Source organism: Mastacembelus armatus, chromosome 7 (genome assembly GCF_900324485.2).
Source record: "Mastacembelus armatus chromosome 7, fMasArm1.2, whole genome shotgun sequence".
NCBI classification, from domain to species: Eukaryota; Metazoa; Chordata; class Actinopteri; order Synbranchiformes; family Mastacembelidae; genus Mastacembelus; species Mastacembelus armatus.
Genome location: NC_046639.1, coordinates 13,025,172 through 13,049,812, shown reverse-complemented (window position 1 = coordinate 13,049,812; position 24,641 = coordinate 13,025,172). Strand labels below are relative to the sequence as shown.

The following is a 24,641-nucleotide window of genomic DNA, read 5'->3' as shown; positions in this document are numbered from 1 at the left end:
TGGCTTTTGTTCAAAGGTGTGGAGCCATGTTTCCAAATCAGTGATTCTCGCCTCCAAAACTAGCAGAACCTTGCACTTATTACAAGTATCATTATCACTAAAGGAGGCAGTGGAATAACTAAACACATGGCACACCGAGCAGGAGAGAGACAGAGAAGGAGAAGTCAATGAAGTATAAAGTATACATGCTTCACAAAAAAGGCTTCAGTAACTGGAGTCAAAAAAAACCGCCTCCAACTGAACACCTCTAAAACCGAAGATAGTGTATTTTAAAAGATCTAAGGCCCGTCCTCATCCAGTCAACATCTGTGTGCGGACAATGAAGTGTTGCCTGACTACAAATACCTAGGCATCCAGCTGGACAAGTTTCACTGGTCACTGAACATAGACATTCTATGTAATAATGGGCAAGGACAACAAAGATGTCTGCAGGAAGCCAGACAAACTGGTGGAAAAAATTGGTTAATTTACTAAAAGACTACCTCTGTTGCTTTCAGGGATTAATAAAGTTAATCTCATCTCATCTCATTTCAATAATGTCAAAATCAGATTTTTAGGGACTGTAATTTATTGAAGAAATCTATATACACCATAACCTTGTTTACTTTGCTGGAAATTATAAAACCAATCAATTGCATGGTTTAACTCAGGAGTGACTTTATATATTTTTGATGTGCATTTTATTCTCATGTTAATTCAAACTGTGTTTCAAGATGAGAAATATATGACTTTGATATTGAACAAGCCAGTTTGACATGAAGAATGAAGACACTAAAAAGCACACCAGATGTCTGTACTGCTTCATCAAAATGTCTTTTAAGATATTTGTAATGGAGAATAACTAATTCCAGGGAGTTATGGCTCCATATTTTCCCCATGGATGTCATCGCCATTGTCCTTCCAAGCATGACAGGGTGTCCTGTCTGTTCAAAACAAGGAGAAAACAGTAATATGAAAAGATGTTCCCAGTAGACAAATGACCTGATTATACAATATAACAGAAACCGTTTCTCAGAGGTAAAGAGGAAGGAGAAACACCTCAAAATAAAAAGAGGTGCTGAGTGGTTATGCTTGTGTCAGCATTACTACAGTCTTTAACAAGCTGCCTGTGTGATGTCAGACGCCCATGGTCTCCACAGTCTCTGGGAGCATGTAGGTGGGGCACTCCCCTCCATATGATCTATACTCACTTGTCTCATATTTGGCTGTCCCAGCTGATCATAGGTGAGGACCCTAGGCCACCGACGCTCTCTGTGGGGAGACGTTGTCAGATGAGGGTGTTGACCACTCCTCCTCAGCGTCAGGACTTCTGTCTCTCTGGTGAAGCTGTTCTTCACCAGAGGAATGCTCACTGTGTTGCTCTTGGTCTAGTTGGTCCTGTGTTTCCTGCAGCTCACCTTCCTCTTCTCATGCTTAAAGCTGATTACCTACTACTTGGGGGCCCTGCAGCTGTTGATCCCCAGTGTCGACCTCTGGAGTCTGAGTATGAGTTCTGCTGTCTTCAAAGTTATGCAGGCGTGGAGATTTCCACACAAGAACACCTTCTTCACTGTCCATGTCTGTCCATGTCTATCTACTTGTAATGACTGTTGTTTCTTCCTTAATCATGTTTGTTTCTTTTTCTTTTGCTTATCCAGTGGCCTGTTGTCAACTATTTCCACTGGTAAGCTGCCACATGGGAGAAGTGGGTTCCTGTGCACTGTGCGACTTTTACCTCCCTTCTCTGGTCTAATTTCATACACGGGTATGTCTGGACTCTTCTGGCTTTCTACTGTGTACACAGTATCTTCCCAGTATGACAGAAGCTTACCAGGTCCTTGTCTCTCCTTAAAATTACAAAGCAGGACTCTGTTACACGGATACAGCTGTACACCATGTGTCTTTCGGCCATAGTAGTACTTGCCTCTTGAAGCTTCTTTCCGTGCTGTTGTATATGCGATTTCTTAGGCTTCTCTCATATGTGACTGCCACTTTTGCACATAATCCTCGTAACTGACTTGCTGATCCTGACTTCGTAGATTAAACAGTATATCTACAGGGAGTCTGGGGGTGCGGCCAAACAGCAAATAATATGGTGAGAACCCTGTGGCCTCACTCCGAGTGCAATTGTACGCATGCACTACCTTGGACAATGATTCTTTCCAGTCTGTTTTTTCATTGTCTGTAAGAGTCCTCAGCATTGAGAGGAGTGTTCTGTTAAAACGCTCCACCTGGCCGTTTCCCTGCGGATGATAAGGTGTGGTGTGGGAGCCACAAAGACCACAGACCTTATGGAGCTGGGAAAACAATTGGTTTTCAAATTCACGTCCCATGTCATGATGGATTCGCACAGGGAAGCCAAAGTGATTGAAGACTTTGTCTACCACTGTCTTTGTTGACTTGCTGTTTGTCGCATACGCTTGTGAAAAGCATGTAAAATGGTCCATTACCACCAGGATATATTCATATCCATGCTTGCATGTCTCCAGTTGTAAAAAGTCTATGGACACAAGCTCAAAGGGGTAAGTAATGGTAATGGAGGTCAGTGGGGCTCTGTTGGCTTTACTGGGACGTTTTCTTTTAAGGCATTCACAGGCATGCATCACAAAATGTTCAACATCACTTTGCATTCTGGGCCAATAAAATCTGTCCCTTATCAGTCCTAGTGTCCTCTCTGCCCCCAAATGTCCCATTTCTTTGTGAAGTTCTCTGAAGACAGTGTTGTGGTGTTCTTTCGGAAGGAGGAGCTGATCTTTACCATTTACTTGCCTGAAGAGGACACCTTCATCATTCACCTGAAGTCTGTTCCTCTGTCTCAGAAGAATCTTTACATCAGGTGACTCTTTGTTAAAGGCTTGCCCTTTGGGCTGATACTCACTAACTTTATAATGCAGGACAGGCCCAATCACTGCATCATTTTCTTGACTCTTCCTGATTTCATCTGGTGACAGAGTCTTGCCAGAAGGGGAGATGTGCTGTCTTGCACAGATGAATGGCACAGATGAATGGCATTTTGACTGATAATGTGGCTCTCAGAAAACATGCTCTTCTTCTGTAACAAAACACTTTTTGCAGCTGCTTTTATAACATCTTGTTTTGCCTCACCAGTGCACTGTGCCATGAACTGGTTAATGTCAAGAGGTAGCCTGGACAGGCCGTCAGCATCAGCATTTGTCTTGCCTGGCCGGTATCTGATTGTAAAATTAAAATCGGCCAATTCCCCTACCAAGCGATGACCAGTGACATTTAATCTTGCTGTGGTGAGGACATATGTTAGGGGGTTGTTGTCTGTGTAAACAATAAAATGTGGGGCATAAAAGAGGTAGTCAAAAAAGCGCACACAGATTGCCCATTTTAAAGCTAGGAATTCCAGCTTTCCAGAATGCATGTGGTAATTCTTTTCCGCGATCACCCTCATTTTGCTTGCTTGTTGTTGATACAGTACCAGTCCTAGGCCATCTTGTGAGGCGTCACAATGGAGTATAAATGGCTGTGAAAAATCAGCATACCTTAGTGCTGTGTAAGCTCATTTAAAGCCTCCTGGTAACTTTCAGTCCAAATGATGGGGTGTATTAAGTGGTGGTCGTCCCTTCTGTTTTGTACTGACTTTTTTTGCTTTTGCTGTAGACACAGGTAGTGATGTTTTGTCTGTGCGCTGGGTCAATAGCCGGTATAGCGGCTTGGCTATCCTGGAAAAATTAGGAATGTAAAATCTGTAGTATGAGAGGAAGCCTTACACTCAACTGTGGTTGCTGGTTTGTCTTTGAGTGCTTGGACTGGGGCTATTTCAGCTGGATCCATAGTAGAGCCCTGTTCTGACACCATTTCACCAGAAATGGAACTTGTTGCTTAAATACATCACATTTGTGTGGACTGAGCTTTTAACACCATGTTTTTGGTATCTCTGGAGGAGATCTTGCATATGCTGCACATGAGTTTCAAAGGATGGGGAGTGCACTAGGTTGTCATCTAAATAGGGCTGACAAATAATATCCCGAAGTCCCTTTAGACAGTCCTCCATGCTCCTTTGGAACTCTGCAGGGCCGAGCTTGAACCAAATGGTATGCGGTTCCACTGATACAGGCCCCAGGGTGTTAAGAAAGCTGTGACGGGGCAACTCTCAGGGTCCAGGAATCCCTGGTGATAGGCTTTTCCCTGATCGAGGACAGAGATCCAGGAATTGCCATGAAGGGAATCCAGCATGTCTTGAATCCTTGGGATTGGGTGCCTGTCTGGTACTGATTTCCTGATTTCCACATACAATTGGTGATGAGTAAGGCGACCTTGACTCATGGCACTCCTCTCATAGTAGCTGTCTCACTATGCTCTGCTGGTCAGTGCTGAGATGGCCTAGTTTGACTGGGGGGTTCCACTGAGGTAACATGTGGTTGGATTGGGAATTGCTGGTAACCTCATTTAACTGGATTGGAAATCTGCTGTCATTCTTAAGATCTTCTGTTGTTTTTTCAGAGCATTGAGCTGTGATTGGATACACTGCCTTTATTTCTTCTAGATGACCCAAGATGGTGCAAGGAAATAAGGTGAGGTCTTGTTTATTGGTATTAGCAATAAGGGAATATATACTGACCTTCACTGTGTGACAGTAACCAGTCCTTCTTGAATGAACAGGCCCTCTGGTAATGATGACAGAACAAACAGAATGAACAGAAGGCTCTGGCCTGCATATTGGGCTCCCACATGTGCACTAACATATGTGGTGTTTATCTGTGAGTCTTTATAAGACTTGCCCGAGCCTCAGTGTCCCATAAAGCTGCCACTGGTACATTGTCAAGGTAGCACTGGACCACGCATCTTCTCCCAGTGAGATTGATAAGCTTGCTTTGGCGTTGAGAGGGCATATAGCTACTATGCTGTGGTGAGGCTTTAGTGCCTGGATGACTGTATGAACAACTGGAGATCACTGATGAACTGCTGGAACACCTGAGAATCTTCACCCTCTTTGATTTCATCTATTGTGCTTTCCACAAGCTGTATAAGACCTCGACAGGTCTGTCCTTTAAACCCCTCGCCTGAGGGTTCACTGCACTTCAGATGATGGCACACCTTGAGGAGGTCTGGTTTATCCAGGGTCCACAGTGCTGCAATAATCTCATCATGTAGTTGCTCCATCTTGATTCTTGAGTCACTTCTGGGTTCGTCTCTTTAGTATGGTGTCTCTGAGGGCTAATTTCGACCCCCACGTTGGGCTCAAAATTTATGTTACACACGTCACAGATGGAGACAATCGATGGTGTGGAAGTGTTTTTTCTTTTATTATTGCTCATCTGTAGACATAAATGAATACAGCATTGATGAGCGATGGCTTTCACTGAACTGCTTCCCGCTTATGACTGAACTGATTTACTTTTTGCCGTACTGGGCACGCTAGTCCCATAAGCAATCGCGTTCACTACAATCACCCACGGTAACAGGAAAAAGAATAAAGTACATTCTTCATTCATAAAACCAAACATGAGATATCTGTGTCTACTAATAAAAATGAACCAACATAAGCTTATGTGTAGCTAAACAATGGTTATAAACTCTATATACCACCACTACAATACAAAAATGCTACTTGGGCTAACAGAACATTGCCTTACCAATACATAATCATGTTACTATAGTATGCTTGCACACATTGCTCACCTGTAGACATAAATTAATACAGCACTGATGAGCGATGGCTTTCACTGAACTGCTTCCCGCTTAGGACTGAACTGATTTACTTTTTGCTGTAAGAGCCTTGTTGTCAGTCCTCTCAGCGCCATTACTGCCATCAAGCCGCGTAACATATGTATTACACTATGATTTGCCTTAATTCTACAGGTGACTTATTTCCTGTATAAGTGGCACAATGCATAACACAACAGTGACAACCATAAATTCAACAAAATAGCAGTAGAACAAACAAAAGTTGTGTAGGGGGGTACCTTTTATGTATTACATATCCTAAGTACCACACCTGTCATGTTATTTTGCGGGGACAGCCATGTCGGCACACTGAGGGGCTCGAATCCTTGGCGGAGCCTCAGTGGGGACGCTGTCGTCGGCACACTGAGGCTCGGGGATCCAGGATGGAACCTGGGTCATACTGCTGGGAAGGAACCTCAACGGGGACGTGAGCGTCGGGACACTGAGGTCTCGACTTCTGCCTCTTACGGCGGTGGCGACGCCATGGCTGAGGCTGCAGAACTGGAGGCTCGGACGGGGCCGCGCTGCCGGGAAGTTCCGGCCTGGTGGCACCACTGCGGGAGTCTGGCGGCTGGGACGCCGGACACAGGGAGTCTGCGGCTGGGCTGTAGGCACCACTGCTTTGCCTCATGGAGAGGAAGACGAGCTGTGAGGCTAGTTTCCAGAATGGTTTGCAGATTAGAAAACAGAGAAGCCAATTAAGGCTGCCCTCTTCCTTGTCACAAACTGGGGAGGGTGACGAAAGTCTCCTTCTACCTGACGGCACAGGTCCATTACGTCCCGGTAATTCCCAGAGGATTGCAGGCGACCGACAAACCACTGAAGGCGCCCCCCGCTCAATTTCTCCTCCGGCGTCCTCCTCTCGCTGTCCGCTGGGTCCTTGTCTGGCCGAAGCATTCTGTCATGAGCTGGTGTCGGAGTGGAAGTGCGGAAGAGAAGGTAGGATCCAATTGCAGGACAAACAAAGGCTTTATTTCCTCCTGGGAACTCCAGGGCACAAAACAATCAGAAAACCACGGGAACTGGGTGAGACGGTATCCCTACTAGGACCGGGTGAAACGGTCGTCATAAAAACACACCTTACTCCTAACACAACTAACTAAACTGACTAATGCTTCGGCAGGGAACAAAAGAAAGAGGGAGGTATAAATAGGGAGAAACACAAAAACAATTACACACGGGTGAAAGGGATAAACACAATAGACAACAGGTGAAACCAATAAACACAGATAACTAACGTGAAGCTGCCGGGGATCAGTGCAAGGGGAAAAAAGGAAGTCTTTACAAAATAAAGGTTCCCCAGCAGGAAGTCCCAAAGGGAAATCATGACACATATAACATTAATTGACAACAATATTCATAATAGATGAATTGTACAGTATGTCATTTAAAAAGACACATGCCTCAGTCCTTTGTCCCCAGCTTCTTCACAATGCGTAATGACTGTTTTTCTTGGTTTTATATCACCGCATTCTGAATATAATAGTATGCAATACAATAACTAGAGTGAATAATGAATAGTGAACAATTTGCACCGTGTGAATTTGATGTTTCTTTTCATAATTTTCTGTTTTGTATAAAATAAATAGGTAATTAACAGGTTGATCAAATCAATCAGTTCAATCTGTGAAAATCCCTGAGTGAATTTAAGTCAGATTTAGTATGTGTGCGATGAGATAGATTCAGTTGACTTAATTGCACTCTTACTTATGCTCATGTGTGTTTGTAGTGTCCACTCGTGCTCACCAGTGCTACTCCAGTCTATTTTACACTGGGTTGAATTTTGACATTTTGAATGGCTTAATAAAGTGGGGTTTTGAAGTGTGTGTGTGTGTGTGTGTGTGTGTGTGTGTGTGTGAGAGAGAGTGTGAGTGTGAGTGTGTGTGCGTGTGCCAGTGTTACTCATACTGTGGGGACCAAAACACATTCACACCCACATTTTGGGTACTCACCTTCCTTATAGAGACAAGATGGTGGTCTCTACCATGTCGGTCATTTGAGTTTAGTGTGACAACTTGGTTTAAGATTAAAGTCAGTGCATCTTCTTTTCCTTTCAGCTGCTCCCTTCAGGGGTTGTCACAGCGACTCATCTGCCTCCATTCAACCCTCTATATCCTCCTCACCCACACCAACTATCCTCATGTCCTCCTCCACTACATCCAAGAACCTCCTCTTTGGTCTTCCTCTAGGCCTCCTTCCTGGCAGCTCTAACCTCAGCATCCTTTTACCAACGTATTCACTGTCCCTCCTCTGAACATGTCCAAACCATCTCAATCTGGCTTCCTTGGCTTTTTCTCCAAAATATCTAACATGAGCTGTCCCTCTGATGTACTCATTCCTGATCCTATCCATCCTTGTCACTCCCAAAGAGAACCTCAACATCTTCAGCTCTGTTACCTCCAGCCTCCTGTCTTTTTCTCAGTGCCACTGTCTCTAAACGATACAACATTGCTGGTCTACAACATTGCTGGTCTTGTATACCTTTCCTTTTATTCTTGCTGACACTCTTTTGTTACCATCACACTTGACACTTTCCTCCACCTGTTCCAACCCGATTGCACACATCTCTTCACTTCTTTTCTGCACTCTCTGTTGCTCTGGATTGTTGACTCCAGGTACTAAAAATCCTCCACCTTCACCTCTACTCCCTGTAACCTCACCATTCTACTTGAGTCCCTCTCATTTACTGTTTTACTGTGGCTAACATTCACTCCTCTCCTTTCCACAGCAAACCTCTCTAGATTTTCCTCCACCTGCTCCCTGCTCTCACTACAGCTGACAATGTGATCGGCAAGCATCTTGGTCCACAGAGATTCCTGCCTAACCTCATCTGTCAGCCTGTCCATCACCACAGCTAACAAGAAGGGGCTCAGAGCTGATCCTTGGTGCAGTCCCACCTCCACCTTGAACTCCTCTGTCATACCTACAGCACACCTCACCACTGTCTTACAGCTCTTATACATGTCCTGCACCACTTGAACATACTTCTCTACCGCTCCAGACTTCATCATACAATACCACAACTCCTCTCTCAGTACCCTGTCATACACTTTTTCCAAATCTACAAGGACACAGTGTAGCTCCTTCTGGCCTTCTCTGTACTTCTCCATCAGCATTCCCAAAGCAAATATTGCATCTGTGGTACTCTTTCTTGGCATGAAATACCATACTGTTGCTCACAAATGCTAATTTCTGACCTCAGCCTAGCCTCCACTACTCTTTCCCATAACTTCATTGTGTGACTCATCAGCTTTATTCCTCTGTAGTTTCCACAACTCTGCACATCTCCCTTGTTCTTAAAAATGGGCACCAGTACACTTCTCCATTCCTCAGGCATCCTCTCACTCTCCAAGATCTTGTTATGTAGCCCAGTCAAAAACTCTAGACACCTCTCCTAAACACCTCCATACCTCCACAGGTATGTCGTCAGGACTAACTGACTTTCCACTCACATACTACTCAATGCCTTCCTCACTTCATCCTTACTGATCTTTGCTACTTCCTGCTCCACAACAGTCACCTCTTCTACTCTGTGCTCTCTGACATTTTCCTCATTCAGCAACTCTTCAAAGTATTACCATCACCACCATCATTATGGGAAATGTCTGTTCCCTCTCCAATATGATGGACGAGCTTACGACGCTGACCCAGCTTCAGCTGGAGTAGAGGGAGTGTAGCCTCATGTGTTTTACTGAGACGTGGCTGAACGTATTGACACTGGACTCTGTGGACGCCCTGGATGGATTTAAACTGGTTCGGGCGGACAGGAGTTTGGGAGAGAGTGGTAAGAGGAAAGGAGGAGGACTGCGGTGTTTATTAACGAAAGATGGTGCAGCGGTTGCGTGTGAGCGGCTGCGTGTGAGCGACTGCACGGAGCGGTGATGCACATGCAGGCACATTCTGGACCTGCTGTATGCAGACGTTAAGGATGCATACAACTCTAACCCCCTCCCCCCACTTGGCCGTTCTGATCACAACTGCAGCTGCTCCCCGAATACAACCCCAAAGTGAGAACCTGCACAGAAGAAGACTGTGAAAGTGTGGACTGATGAAGCCAGTGAGAGACAGAGAGACTGTTTTCAGACTACAAAACTGGGAGACACTCTGCAGCTCTCATGGAGAAGACATCAACAGCCTGACCCACTGCATCACAGACTACATCAGCTTCTGTGTGGAGAACACAGTACTGACCCAGAGGGTGCAGTGTTTCTCTAACACCAAGTCCTGGGTGACCCCTGAGCTTAGAGCCCTGCTGAAAAAGTAGAGGAGGGCTTTTATTTCAGGGGACAGAGAGTTACAGGAAGAAGCTGGAATAGCGGTTAGAGCAGAACAACGTTCGAGATGTGTGGAGAGGCCTGAAGACCATGTCTGGCCATGGACAGAGAGGAGGCACAGGGACGGCTGATGAAGACCAGGGCTTGGCCAACGAGTTAAACCTGTTCTTCAACAGGTTTGATTCCACCCCTCCTCCCCCCACTTCACACATCTACAGTCCAGCGGATACACCTGCCCCCACACACTCACACCACTCCACACGAAACCCCCTCCATAACCATCATCATGGACTTTGTGGACTGGTGTGAGCGCAACCACTTGTGCTTAAACACCAGTAAGATGAAGGAGATGGTGATCTGGAGGAGGACAACACACTGGTGAGCATCCAGGGCTCAGACATTGAGATAGTGGACAGTTTTAAGTACCTGGGTGTTCACCTAAACCATAAACTGGACTGGACTAATAACACTGATGCCCTGTACAAGAAGGGCCAAAGTCGCCTCCACCTTCTGAGGAGAATGAGGTCCTTTGGAGTGTGCCTCTCTTAAGGACATTTTTTGACTCTTTACGCTTTGTGGTAGCCTCTGCTATCCACTACGCTGTGGTCTGCTGAGGAGCAGGCAGCCAGTCCTGGGCTGTCCACTGGACTCTGTGGAGGTGGTGGGTGAGAGGAGGATGTTGGCCAAGCTGACATCCATGATGGACAATACCTCTCATCCACTGCATCAGACAGTGGAGGCGCTGAGCAGCTCCTTCAGTGAAAGACTGTTACACCCTCCGTGTGGGAAGGAGCGGTCTTTCATTTCCACCGCTGTTAGATTATACAACCAATCAATCTAACAAACTCAAGAGGTTTTTCTTAGCTTATCTTGTGTAGTTTATTTTTATTCTTATTTTAGACATATTATGTATAGTATTCTTATGTAAATATTGTAAATATTTGTAAATTTGTTAAATGTTTAATCTCTGCACACATTTTATTTTTCATTCTTGCACCTTACTGTTGTCCTGTAGCTGTTGTAACAATTGAATTTCCCCACTGTGGGATCAATAAAGAATTATCTTATCTTATCTTATTCCTTCCATCTTTCCATCACACTTGTCGTACCTGTCAAAACATTTCCATCCCTATCCTTGATCACCCTAACCTGTTGCACATCCTTCCCATCTCTGTCTCTCTGCCTCGCCAACCTGTACAAATCCACCTCTCCCTCCTTAGTGTCCAACCTATCATACAAATCCTCATATGCCCTTTGTTTGGCCTTTGCCACTTCTACCTTCACCTTACCCTGCTCCTAATCTATAAGCCTTGCTACCTTTCCATCTGGTCTCCTGAACACACAAGATATCCACCTTTCTTCTTTCCATCATATCAGCCAACTCTCTAGTTTTCCCTGACAAAGTCCCTACATTCAAAGTCCCTACTCTAAGTCCTACACTCCTGCCCTTCCTCTTCTCTCTTTGCCCACAAACACGCCTTCCTTCTCTTCTTCTTCGACCAACAGTAGTCCAATTTCCACTGGCACCCTGTAGGTCAACAGCAGTTGTTAACCTGGGCCGTGACCGATCCGGTATGAAAGTCAGATTTGTGATTCGCATGTTTGATTTGGCTTAGATTTTATGTCAGATGCCCTTCCTGACACAACCCTCTGCATTTACCCGGACTTGGGACCGGCACATGAAGACACTGGATTGTGCCTCCTTGTGGTTGCATTATTACAGTCAGTGTATGAGAAACAAAAACATTGCAACAATTTAACTCTCCATTGTTGTGACCTGTTGGACAGCAGTGAGTGGGATGATTGATGGTGAACTAAAGGAACATTATAATCACTAATTAATTTTACCTTATTACCTATTAAAATGACAGTTTAATAACTATGCTCATTGGGATCACAGTTGGACGTTTAAAGAACATCTGAATCTTCTGTGGCATTTTCAAGTGTAATTGAGAAAATGAATCATTATTGTTTATGTTAACAGCATGGTGGCTGAGTGGTTAGCACTGTTGCCTCACAGCAAGAAGGTTGTGGGTTCGCAGCCTTTGTGTGGAGTTTGCATGTTCTCCCCGTGCTTGTGTCTTCTGTAACAGTTTCATGCCTTCTGGGTACTCCGGATTCCTCCCACAGTCCAAAAACAAGTATGTCAGGTTGATTGATGACTCTAAATTGCCCATAGGAGTGAGTGTGAGTGTGTGTGTGGTTGTTTGTCTTTGTGTGGTGTCATACCCTTACGCATTATCATGGGTAAGGTTATGCTTCAAGGTGCAGATTGCGAATTGTACAGCAGCGTTAGCATCCTATGATTCAGGGGCAACAGTATTGAATGTCATATTCAGTGAGACTGCAGCAAAATAATTGACTTGTGTGGGAGTAAAATTACAGTAAGGTGGCTGCCCTCCACTGTGTTGTTACACACCATGGCATAATAATGTATTGGCATACAACTTGTGTGGATGTGTCTTTCCCTGTTTTGCAATGCAATTTTCATCTGTTATTAGTCTTTTCATTGATATTATAGGCAAACCCACTGCTAATAAAGCATAGTTTATATTAGACACCACAAATTAAACTGTTGTTACCAGGACAACAGTGGAGTGTACTGACACGAATTAAAACAATAAATTTTGTGTTATTGTGCTTAGCAAGAGCATGCTGATTATCTAATATTTTTGGTGTCAATGCATACAACAATGCTTTTGTACTACAGAAAGTAAATGTCAACCCTATGGCTGAATACTTAAATAGTTTATGTTAAAATGAGTATTGCAATTATCACAACACAGCCAACAATAATCAACTATTTGACACCATACATATTTCCATAGTCACTCACAGTGCATCGTTGAATCCCCTTTCAGCTACGCAGAAATAAAACATACGTCATTTTTTGGTTCCAAAAGGCATGATGTACACCATTGGGATGATATGGTACTATGAGGTCTTTAACGTATGAAGAAGCTTGATCATGAAGGGATTTGTATGTGAGAAGAAGGATTTTAAATTCTATTCTGTATTTTACAGGGAGCCAATGAAGAGAAGCTAATATAGGAGAAATAGGCTCTCTCTTCCTAGTTACTGTCAGAACTCTGGCTGCAGCATTCTGGATTAACTGGATGCATTTTAAGGATTTATAATAATAACAAATAGGGCGTTAACACAGGCTCATTTTAATGGCACTTATTTTATCCACGAAGTGCGCATTTCCTGTTTGACCGGTAGCCTAGCCCATAGTAGGAGAAATCGAAAATGCAGCCATAGACAGTAAAGAGTGCCGCAGCAAACAAAAATAGAGAAAGGAAATGGTCTTCTGAACGGTAAACTCATTTACAAAATGATGTCTGCAGATACTTAGCAACACCTGCCACATCCATACCTTGTGAAAGATTATTTTCACTGTCAGGGCATGTTCAGAACACACGAGCTGCCCTCTCATCTGAAAATGTAAACATGCTTGTCTGTTTGAGCAACTGGCTCAGTGCAAAGAAAGAAAAAGTGGAAACTTGTGTTTTTTCTATGTTCTTTTTAACATGTGTTTAATAGACATGAACAAGTTCTTTGACAAACATATCTACACTGTAAAAAAAAAAAAATCTGTAAAAAAACTGTAAATGACTAATATTATTTTATGGTTTTCACCATTATTATTATTATCAAACATCTTCAATATAGTAACAATGTCAAAATTTCTGCAGTAAAATACAATTATTTTAAAGATTTTTGCTAAATTATTAGGATTGTCAAAGTGACAATATTCAAAGTTCTGCTGAAAAATACTATTTTAGTGTTTTCACCTGTATTATTATTATCAAACACCTTCAATATAGTGAGAATGTCAAAAGGTTGGAGGAAAATTATTTTACAGATTTTAACTAAATTATTAGGGTTACACACTTTCAGTAAAGTGGCAATGCTCAAGGTTGTGCTGACAAAAATTATTTTACAATTTTCTCCTGAATTATTATTATTATTGAATACCTTCAAATAAGTGAAAATGCTCAAGGTATATTGCAATTTTACAGATTTTTCTTAAATTAACACAAACACTTTACAATAGGTCACAATGCTAATGGTTCTTCAGGAAAATACTGTTATTTTACTATTTTTTCTAAAGTATTACAATCAAGACCTTCAATAAAGTGACACTGCCAAGGGGTCTACAGGAAAACACCACCATTTTTCAGATTTTTTCTAAATTATTATAATAAAACACCTTCAATAAACCTTAAAAACCACTTACATTATTTCAAATTCTTTTTCAAAATATAACCTAACCAAGATTACTGTGAAATATGCTCAACTAACTTAAAAACACAAAATAGATAGACTGCTTCAATTAAAGTGGAGTGTAAAACTTGTAATACTCACAAATTAAACACCACTACTGATTCTAAACTCCTTTAATGTATTCAGCTGTATATTAACAATGTTAACCATGTATTCAAAGCTCCCCGGTAGTAACTAAACTAAACTAAAAATGTCATAAATCCGTGTCTCCATCTGGTTTGTAACATTACTATTGTTAAATACACCCGTGACTTACCCAGGTCCGTTGATGAGGAAGTACACAGAGGCGGCTGGAGTGGTTCAGCTGATTACAGGTTTTATTTAAACTATACAGAGCGCTCTGGAGATCATCCCTCATGGGACACACGGAGAGATCTATATATTAGATCTATAGAATCTATAGAATCTATAGATCTATAGAATGTATATAGCTTAGCCACCGCCCTACATGCCAGTACTTTTCCACAAAAGGAATTCAGACTATTACCATATATGGAGTTGTTATTCCCTTTTGTCTCCCCTCTAGTAAAGAGCGGTGACCCTGTCACGTGTCTAAACATATAAAATTACACTTTACACACTATGCTGCAGTACTTGTCACACAAAGTGTGTCTGCATTCCCACACTATCATGACGTCATGTTCAACAGGTAGAGAAAGGAACAAATGTACTGTTGTGTTGTGTTCTTTTCCTTTACAGTTTTACACTGTAAATACTGAATTCTCCTATCCTGTACTGTACATTACAGAGCGCAAGTAGGCTTTAAATGCCCCCCTCTTACTGTAACAGTTGCCTAGACAACGGTGGGCAAGCAGCAGTCGAAGCTAGCGGGGGGAGGGGGAGTCATATTTCATATTTTACAGCGTGCCGATAGTAAACTGGAAAGCTTTTCCTTCAAACGGCACCAAGGTCATCAATATAACTCTTAAAAGTGTAGGAACAACAGCTAGTTTAATTTGGGTATGTGTTTTTTGGCCATGTGCCAAAAAAGGGGCGGGGGGAACCTAAGCAGTCTGTACAGGTGACATCTATTGAATGTCAGTCCATGACACCAGACATGATTACAACTTCAAGTCAAAAAGTCAAAAAGCAATAACACAATTTAAAGTTGTGCTCTAAAGTTTTACATTTTCTGATATCGTTATACACATGGCAGAGCTACGGACCAATTACTGTTAGTGTTTAGTATTTGCAACATGCATATAAGCTTGTCAACAGACTTCTGACATTATACACACACTCTGTGCTGATCGTACACGGCACTGAAGCACAGACCTGTCATGATCCGCACCATGCACTTCCTGTTTTGGGTTTATTTTGGAAGGATCATGACAGGAACCAGTTTTGTTGTTTTCTGTTCCCTTGATTTTTGACCCAATTAACTTATTGTTTTCACCTGCACCTCGTTTTCACCCCATGCTTTTTATACACCTGTTTCTGCCTTTGTTCCTTGCCAGGTTGTCTATTGCGATACCTACGTTCCACGCCTTGTTTGCCTGACTTCTTTGCCACATTTGACTCCGCTTGTTTTTCCTGGTTTCTTTTGGACTTTTGTTGATCCTGGATTGCCTTTTGTTCACACAGATCTAAGTTAAGTTGTTCTGGTTTTTCTTTTGTCACTGTGTTGTCGCTGTCTTGCGTGTCTGTCTCGTTCCTCTTATGTTTTTGGTTTTTGTCTTGCCACCCTGTCCTCGTAACTCCTTTGTTCATGCCTTGTCTCTCTTTTCCCACGTTCATGTTTTCCTCTTGGTTTGTGAGTCCTCAGTGTGTGTGACCCAGACCCTCATGCCTTGTTTCCCCTTAGTATTCATGTTCTGTTCCCACATTCTTGTTTTCACTTAGACCCGTGTACCTTGTTTTCCTTTCTGTTTCTGCCCGTGTTCACACTTATGAATTTCCCTGCCTTGTCCTACTCCAGCTTGGTGTGTTTGTTTCTGTTTTAGCCTTGGTTTTGTTAATAAAAGACTCCTTTTCCTCACTCCTGTGTCCTGTGTGGGTGAAGTGTGCTCCTGACCACGTCCTAGTTCATGACAAGACCGTGTTAGAGCTGGAAGTAGATTGGCACGTTCAAACTTTCGTGGTCACCTCACAGACCAGATCAGTCTGGTGCATTTTGGGGGATATAGTTAATATCCTCACTGTGTGATGCACAGCAAATGAATACAGTTAAGTGTTAAGGGGCCTATTAAATATACACGTTACGTCATCTCAAATTTGTTCGCCTCTATGCATACTGAACTTTATTGCAACGTTAACTAATGTTATGTTGCAATGACATTATGCTGACAACAACCAAAGCAACGCAAATAGCATAAGAGCTTTGTTGCCAGCAAACAGACGAAGCAAAAACCCGAGAAACGTTAACTTAAAGCACGAAGTAACTCCTTATCTTAGTAACTAATTTAAGCTAACTAAGCTAGCTTAGTTAGTGAACAATTAGCTATAATAACAGTTTAACATGAACGCAAACATTATGTTAGGTTACGAATGCATAAGCATGTTTGTTTATTGGAAATTAGCAGAGGAGAAATTCTTTTTTGTTCACACAAGTTTTAATTGAAATTCCAAATGCTTGTACAAGGACCCTTTCTTGGTCAGAAAATCGCAGTCTGCAAGCAGTTAGCTGCAAGAAAGGGATGCAGAATAAAGGAAAACATGACATATGTTAGCCAGTGTTGGGACATGCACTACACCTGTGTCCCCCCGAGTTGGTTTATTTGAAGAGAGCAGTCAGTAGCCTATTGAAGATTCTATACTTTTGTTTCCACAGCAAAACAGATTAGATGAGCAAATACAGTCAGATATATCTGGAGTTCTGTGACACTATTTCTAATGCATGCAGCCACAGAACTGAAAACAAGGAAACACACAGTGGTTATATAGTCCGATTACGCCCTTCTCAACTGTAACTCTTGCTGCTCAGCTCGTTCCCATATATGGCCTTTACATCAGTGTATGCTCAGTAATATTTCACTTCCCATATATGGTCTTTACACCAGTGATTACAATAATTCAATCTTTTATCTTTGACCCCTCACGCCAGCAGTCACATCTTATTGGTTGACTACAGGTGGGGTTTAGACTTGACTCGCCCTTCGTTGGTGCTTGGGCCAGTCCTGACCCCTCGGCCCCTTTCTTCAACCGTGAGACAGCGCCCATTTGTGAAATCTAAAGAATTCCTTACTGACCGTTTCTAGGTACCCCTGATTCTGCAGTTGTCTGACCTGTAATTCACGTTTACCAAAACAACGGTTTCTGGGGGTGACCACCTCTACTCCTAAGTCTCTGTATCTAGTCACACTATATTGTACAACACATTCTTTAATACCTACAACTAATACAAGTTCACACAATTATATATATGATACTAAATAAGTAAATGTAAACCTATCTGCAGAAACTGTACACAAATAATATTAATAAATCAGCTAAATATAATGCTATGCTAAATGAATAACACATTTTTCCCAACAAATGTACAGAAAAGGGAAATGTTTTCTTACCTGATACTGCCTAGATTTCAGTTTTAATGTGCAGTCCCCACCTCATGGTTATTCAGTGAGTCCATATCCTTGTTTTTTTTTCTTCTTTTGTTCTCCATTTACATCCCACAACTCAAAAGGGAAACTGGCAAGCAGAAATAAAATATGTATTAATCCACGTAATTCATTAGTAACGTCCAGCTAGACACCCATTGACACACCAAGCACAAACTTGCGTATTTTCAAAAAGACAGCGCGCACTGTTGTCATTGACCAGTTTTCTGACTGACAGGCTCATTAATGCTCATGCTCAAAGGATTACGGTGATTACAATAGCAATTCTTTCAGCGTAGTAACTGTTCTGCCGACTTTTTTTGAACTTTCTCATGCTTTAGTGTGAATATTGAAATGTAATAATGTAATGAGTTTCATTAATATCCATAGTTTCCTTTCTCTATTGCTTCAATTTCAAATCATTTTCAATTTCAATTTACAGATAATGTAAATTTACACTTTTGTATACTATTTTTAGAAAAACCAAAAACTTTACACTCATTTACCATAAAGTTTTTGTTTACAGTGTCCCGTCTTTGAAACATGTCTATGTTCTTTATGCTGCATGTTTAGGATGGTTTCACTAATAATAAACATACATCCATGTTTGTCTATGCCCAAGTTGATTAGAGTATTAAAAACTTGAAAAGTATTAATTTAAGGTACATTTAGAACAGATAAAAATGTGCGATTAAGTTGTGATTAATCACGAGTTACCACATGACAATAACACAATTAATTGCGATTAAATATTTTCATCAATTGACAGCTCTAATAATATAATAGTGATAACAAGCTTTATTTATAGAGAACGTTTCTAAACTTGTGTTAGAGTTTTTCAAATGAGCATAAGACAGTAATTAACAATAAAACACTATCGTAACAATAACAATAAAAGAAGATGAAATATCACAGCAAAAGTTAAATAAATAAAATGCAGCATAAAGCAATGAAGGATAATGAAAAACTATAGCAAATCAATTAAACCAATTAAATTAAATTAAATCTGGGAAGGCTCTTCGATAAAGGTAAGTAAATAAGAACAGATTTAAAAGAGGTTACTGACTTTGCTAATCTGATATCCTCAGGCATGTTATTCCAAAACTTGGAGGTTCTAACTGAAAGCTTTATCACCTCTATTTTTCAGTCTCACATCTGGAACACACAGAAGATTGCTCTCTGACGATCTTAGGTTGTGTCCTGGCTCATATTGTTTTAACAGGTCAAATATATGGCCAAATGACATTAAAGGCTTTTTGCTACATAACATTTGCATGTCTTTTTTCGTGTCTGGGCTTGTGTCGGATCACTCTCTTTTCTTCGCTCTCTCCGACAAAACCCTCTTTGGTTTCTTCACTGGCTCTGCCACGGCGTTTGTTTTGAGAATTTTGATAGATCGTTTCGTCTTATAGTTAGCTGTTGGCTAACTCCACCCAGGATACAAGTAAAACATGTGACGTATGCTGTAAAGCATGTTGCACTCTTCCGCTGGCCGCAGATGGGGGGGCTGAGTTCGATGGCTGTTGAAGCCAATGCAAGCCTGCTCAGGACCAGTACATGGCAGAATGTTTTTTAAAAAACTGTTTTACAAATATCTTTTTAGTTAGAGTTGAGCTGTAAGAAACTTTGACCCATCCAGTTTTTAATCTCACCTAGGCATTCATGAAGATAATTCAGCATGCTTTAGCTTGAGACTAACAAGCAGGTACAGCTACATGTCATCGGCATAGCAGTGAAAAGAAACTCCACATTTGTAAATATGTACAAGAGGAGTAATAAAAGGAGAATGTAAAAGTAAAGTGTAAAAGGAGAATAAAACTGACCCCAACACTGACCCTTGTGGGACATCATACTTTATTACTTTAAGGATTATACTTTAAGGATGACGTAATTATTCAAAGAAACATAGAACCTTCTATCTGACAGGTATGAGGAGAGCCATTTTAATGCAGTACCTGTTTTTCCAGCCCAGTGCCTCCATTTCTCCAATGAAATGCAGTGATCTACTGTATCAAAGGCAGCACTGAGATAAAGGAGGATAAGAACTGAGCACATCCTAGCATAATTTCTTCCATCACCGCTCTGCTCTTGTACACTGAGCCTTGCAAATACTGCAATTTATCCATGGCTACTTGGAGCTTGCTTTGATAGAAACAGTAGATTTCTTTAAAGGAGCAACCACTTCTAGAGCAGAAGCACATATATTGTTGAAATGATTAACAGTATCATCAAAATATGATGTGGAACACCCCTCTTGCTTCAGTATGGCAAAAGTAGAAGAGATGGATGCGTGTAAATTCTTCGGCTTTCCAGTAGGATGATGAGCCATCTGAACAACATTAGCCCCCAGTATTGGGAAAACTGCATTGTCAGCACTCACTGATGTCAGTGGAATATACAAATCGGGTTGAGTTGTGCCAGAGGAGCACCAGCTTGGTGGCCCGTGGTGTCACTGGACAAGGCAGCACAGATGATATAGATAGGAACTGCTGATGTAAAATTAAACAATGTAATATAGATCACTTTGCAGCAGGAAAGTGGGTTTAGATCAGCAAATAAAGAATATTTGGTGAAGTAGATTTTGACAATTGTAAGCACGTTCGTTTTCTGCAGTGAGGATTCATCACAATAACTCTATTTAGAAGATTTAATGCATTGAAGAATGAAGATGCTATCCTTAGCATTACACAAACTTTTGTATGAAAATGTGTGACTACCTGATTGGTCTATACTGGTGGGGAGTAACCGTGGTTTAGACTTAGCTCTCCTTTCGTTGGTGCTCAGGCCGGTCCAAGCCTCTTGGCACTTTCTTCAGCCAGTCCCGTGAGACAGCACCCTTTTGTCTTATCAAACAATCCGTTATGTTCAACTTATCTTGGTATAAACATCAAACTCATACGTCACAATATGAGCTGCCAAAGTCAAGTTTATGTGCACTCATGCACACCTACACACACACACACACCCTTATGCCAGTGTGTGACGGCTCATTGAAACTGACACAGTGCAGACTGGCAGGGCGTAAATAATTCAAAATGATTAATAATATTTGAAACTGAACAGCTTGGTGGATGAAAGAGTCGTCAGATAGACTGCTTTAAACCATCATCTTCCTCCCTCTGTTAATAGAGAAAATAATATTACACTGTTAAATGTAGATACACAAAAGTGAAAAAAAAACATTAAAAATATTAATTATCATCAGATTGTATTTTTCCCTCAAACATAAAGGAAACGAGTTTATTAGCCAACCTAAAGTTTGACAATCCAGAGTGGGGACTGGGATGAAGTCTAAAACGCCATCACCCCCCTCAAACCACATAGAGATTGTGTCTGCCCCTCGAACATATAAATCAAATAAACCAGAAGTTAACAGAAGAGGAGTTATTCATAAAAATCTAATAAAAATTAATAAAAAGACCACTCCTCTTATCGAACAGAAAAACAGAACAGTCATATGTGGATTATTAAATATTAGGTGTCTGTCATCTAAATCTAAATGATTTGACAACTGATCACCAAATTGATTTCTCTGTTTTACTGAAACCTGGCTACAGCAGGATGAATATGTCAGTCTAAATGAATCAACCCCCCTCAGTCATAAAAATTGTCATGTTCCTCGAAGCACAGGTCGAGGTGGAGGAGTAGCTGCAATCTTCCACTCAAACTTATTAAACTTTCATCCTCAGAACAGTTATAACTCATTTGAGAGCCTCACTCTTAGTCTCTCACATCCAAACTGGAAAACACAAAAACCAGTTCTACTTGTCATTGTGTACTGTCCACCTGTCCCTTACTCAGAGTTTTTAACAGAATTTCCAGACTTCCTGATTTAGTGCTTAGTTCAGATAAAGTCATTATAGTGGGAGATTTTAACATTCATGTTGAAAATAAGTCTCAGCACTGCATTTAATTCAATATTAGATTCAATTGGTTTCACTCAAAATGTTAATAAACCCACCGTTTCAATCACACCCTTGACCTTGTTCTGACCTATGGCATCAAAATTGAATATTTAATAGTTCTTCCCCATAATCCTATTTTGTCAGATCATTCTTTAATAACGTTTGAATTTAAGATGATGGATCATGCAGCATTTGGAAGAAAATTCCACTACAGCAGATCTTAATCTGACTTAATCTGTTAATAAATTTAAGAAAATGATTCCATCTTTATTTATATCTGTGCCAAGTGCCAATACAATTCAATTCAATTCAATTCAATTTTATTTGTATAGCGCCAAATCACAATACAAATCATCTCAAGGCACTTTACAAAAACTAAAACTAAAAACCCAACAATTCCCTTATGAGCAAGCACTTGGCGACAGTGGAGAGGAAAAAACTCCCTTTAACGGAAGAAAAAAACCTCCAGCAGAACCGGGCTCAGTTTGGGCGGCCATCTGCCTCGACCGGTTGGGGTGAGTGGATAGAGCAGAGAGAAAAGAACAGCAACAATAAACAACAAATAGACACTGCAAGTTGGTGGGGCCAGTAACTGCACATCAGCGATAAACAGCTCCAGGACCAGGGACACCTGCAGAAGGTACAGAGAGAGAGAGAGAGAGAGAGAGAGAGAGGGAGGGAGAGAGCACAAACTAGGGGAGAGAGAGAGCACAAGGTTAGTAACATTCAATGGTGGAATATACATGAGGTGGGAGAGAAGGGGGGGGGGGGGGGGTAGGGGAGCTCAGTGCACCGATGGTCCTCGGGCAGTCTAGGCCTATAGCAGCATAACTAACTAAGGGATGGTTCAGGGTTGCCTGAAGCCAGCCCTAACTATATGCTTTGTCAAAGAGGAAGGTTTTAAGTCTAGCCTTAAAAGTACAGAGAGTGTCTGCCTCCTGAACCCAGGCTGAGAGCTGGTTCCACAGGAGAGGAGCTTGATAGCTAAAGGCTCTGCCTCCCATTCTGCTTTTGAGAACTCTGGGAACCACAAGTAGGCCTGCACTCTGAGAGCGAAGTGGTCTATTGGGATAATATGGTACTATGAGGTCTTTAAGGTATGAAGGAGCTTGATTATGAAGGGATTTGTATGTGAGAATAAGGATTTTAAATTCTATTCTATATTTTACAGGGAGCCAATGAAGAGAAGCCAATATAGGAGAAATATGATCTCTCTTGCTAGTTCCTGTCAGGACTCTGGCTGCGGCATTCTGGATTAATTGGAGGCTTTTTATTAAGATATTAGGACATCCAGATAGTAATGAGTTACAGTAATCTAGCCTTGAGGAAACAAACGCATGGACTAGTTTTTCTGCATCATTTTGAGACAGGATGTTCCTAATTTTGGAAATGTTGCGCAGGTGAAAGAATGCAGTTCTAGAGATTTGTTTTATGTGTGAGTTAAAGGACATGTCCTGGTCAAAAATAACTCCAAGGTTTTTTACAGTAGTGCTGGAGGCCAGGGCTATGCCATCTAGAGTAGCTATAATTTTAGAAAAGTTATTTCTGAGATTTTTAGGCCCAAATATAATGCCTTCTGTTTTCTCCGAGTTTAAAAGTAAAAAGTTACTGGAGCTGTGTATCGCTGAAGTGCAGTTACTGGCCCCACCAACCTGCAGTGTCTACTTGTTATTTATTGTTGCTGTTCTTTTCTCTCTCCTCTATCCACTCTGGGGTGAGTGGATAGAGGAGAGAGAAAAGAACAGCAACAATATACAAATAAAATTGAATTGAAGTATGCAAGTCTGACTATTAAGGGGTTTCATGAACTTACACCTCTTATTGAAGAAAATGCCAGTGTCATTCTGTAGTAAACTTATTTATTTAGGATCATAGTTTGAGTGCATGTTCTTCTCAGTACATTTGAGAGCAGTGGCTTGCTCTGTGTTCTCCTGCCACAGACACCATGCTCAGAACAACCATACACCATGATTTGCGTATGGTTATCTCAGAAACAGATGTTAACATTTAGAAGGTGACACTGGCTGTTGGTTCTAATTAAACATCTACACAGAGACTTTCTTTTCTTTGTTCTAGGTTGAGCTCGTGACTGTTAGGAGATGCACACTCAATGCTATCCCCGGCTGCAGCCCCGAGTCTCGCCCAGCACTCTTTATTTATACAGTGATGTCGTTACATGACTTCCAGGCATTGTCTCACTTTACACAATAGGTGAGAGTTGAAGCATAGGCTATCTTCAGAGTTCATACAGAGTTCACATCCATATATGTACATGTCTTGGTGAGTTGAGCAGAAAAACAGGAAACATCCCCAACTGTGACATTTACACCGTTATTTTGGTTGCTCAACTGAGGCATGCCTGGTTGCACCCTTTGCATAAAGCTGTCTGCAAAATCCCTTAAGCTGCAAAATGACAATTCTCATAACACAGTCAGCAATTTACAATGCCCTTATTCTAACACTGGCCAGGTGAGAAGACAGCTGGAGAGAGTCCACCAAGGCAAGGTAGCAGGCCCAGACCGTGTCAACCCCTGGGTCCTAAAGACCTGTACTGCACAGCTGTCTAGGATCCTGCAACTCATTGTCAACCTGAGTCTAAAGCTGGAAAGGATACCGGTGCTATGGAAAACATCATCTTTGCCCAACTCATACCCCTGGTGGCCTCTGCCCTGGACCCTCTTCAGTTTGCGTATCAGCCTCATGTTGGTGTGGACGATGCTGTCATCTACTTGCTGTAATGTGCTCACTTTCACCTGGATGGTGGGAAAGTCACTGTGAGGATCATGTTCTTTGATTTCTCCAGTGCCTTTAACACCATTCAGCCCTTCCTGATGAGTGAGAAACTGCTCAGGATGGGTGTCAGCTCCTCCGCTGTCTCCTGGATTGCTGATTGCTTGTCTGACAGGCCCCAGTCTGTGCGGCTGGGAAGTTTATTACAATAAATTAGATGTAATAGTGAGTATCTT

The 24,641-nt window shown here is 41.7% G+C and overlaps 1 protein-coding gene across 1 annotated transcript in view; it reads left to right on the top strand.

Moving 5' to 3' along the window:
* The first annotated feature begins 4,471 nt into the window (after window positions 1-4,471).
* Window positions 4,472-24,641, top strand: part of oprl1 (opiate receptor-like 1) — a 75,180-nt gene continuing 55,010 nt past the window's right edge. Inside the window, 1 exon segment of the mRNA XM_026333066.1 lies at window positions 4,472-4,520. The gene's annotated coding sequence lies outside the window, so the exon portion shown is untranslated.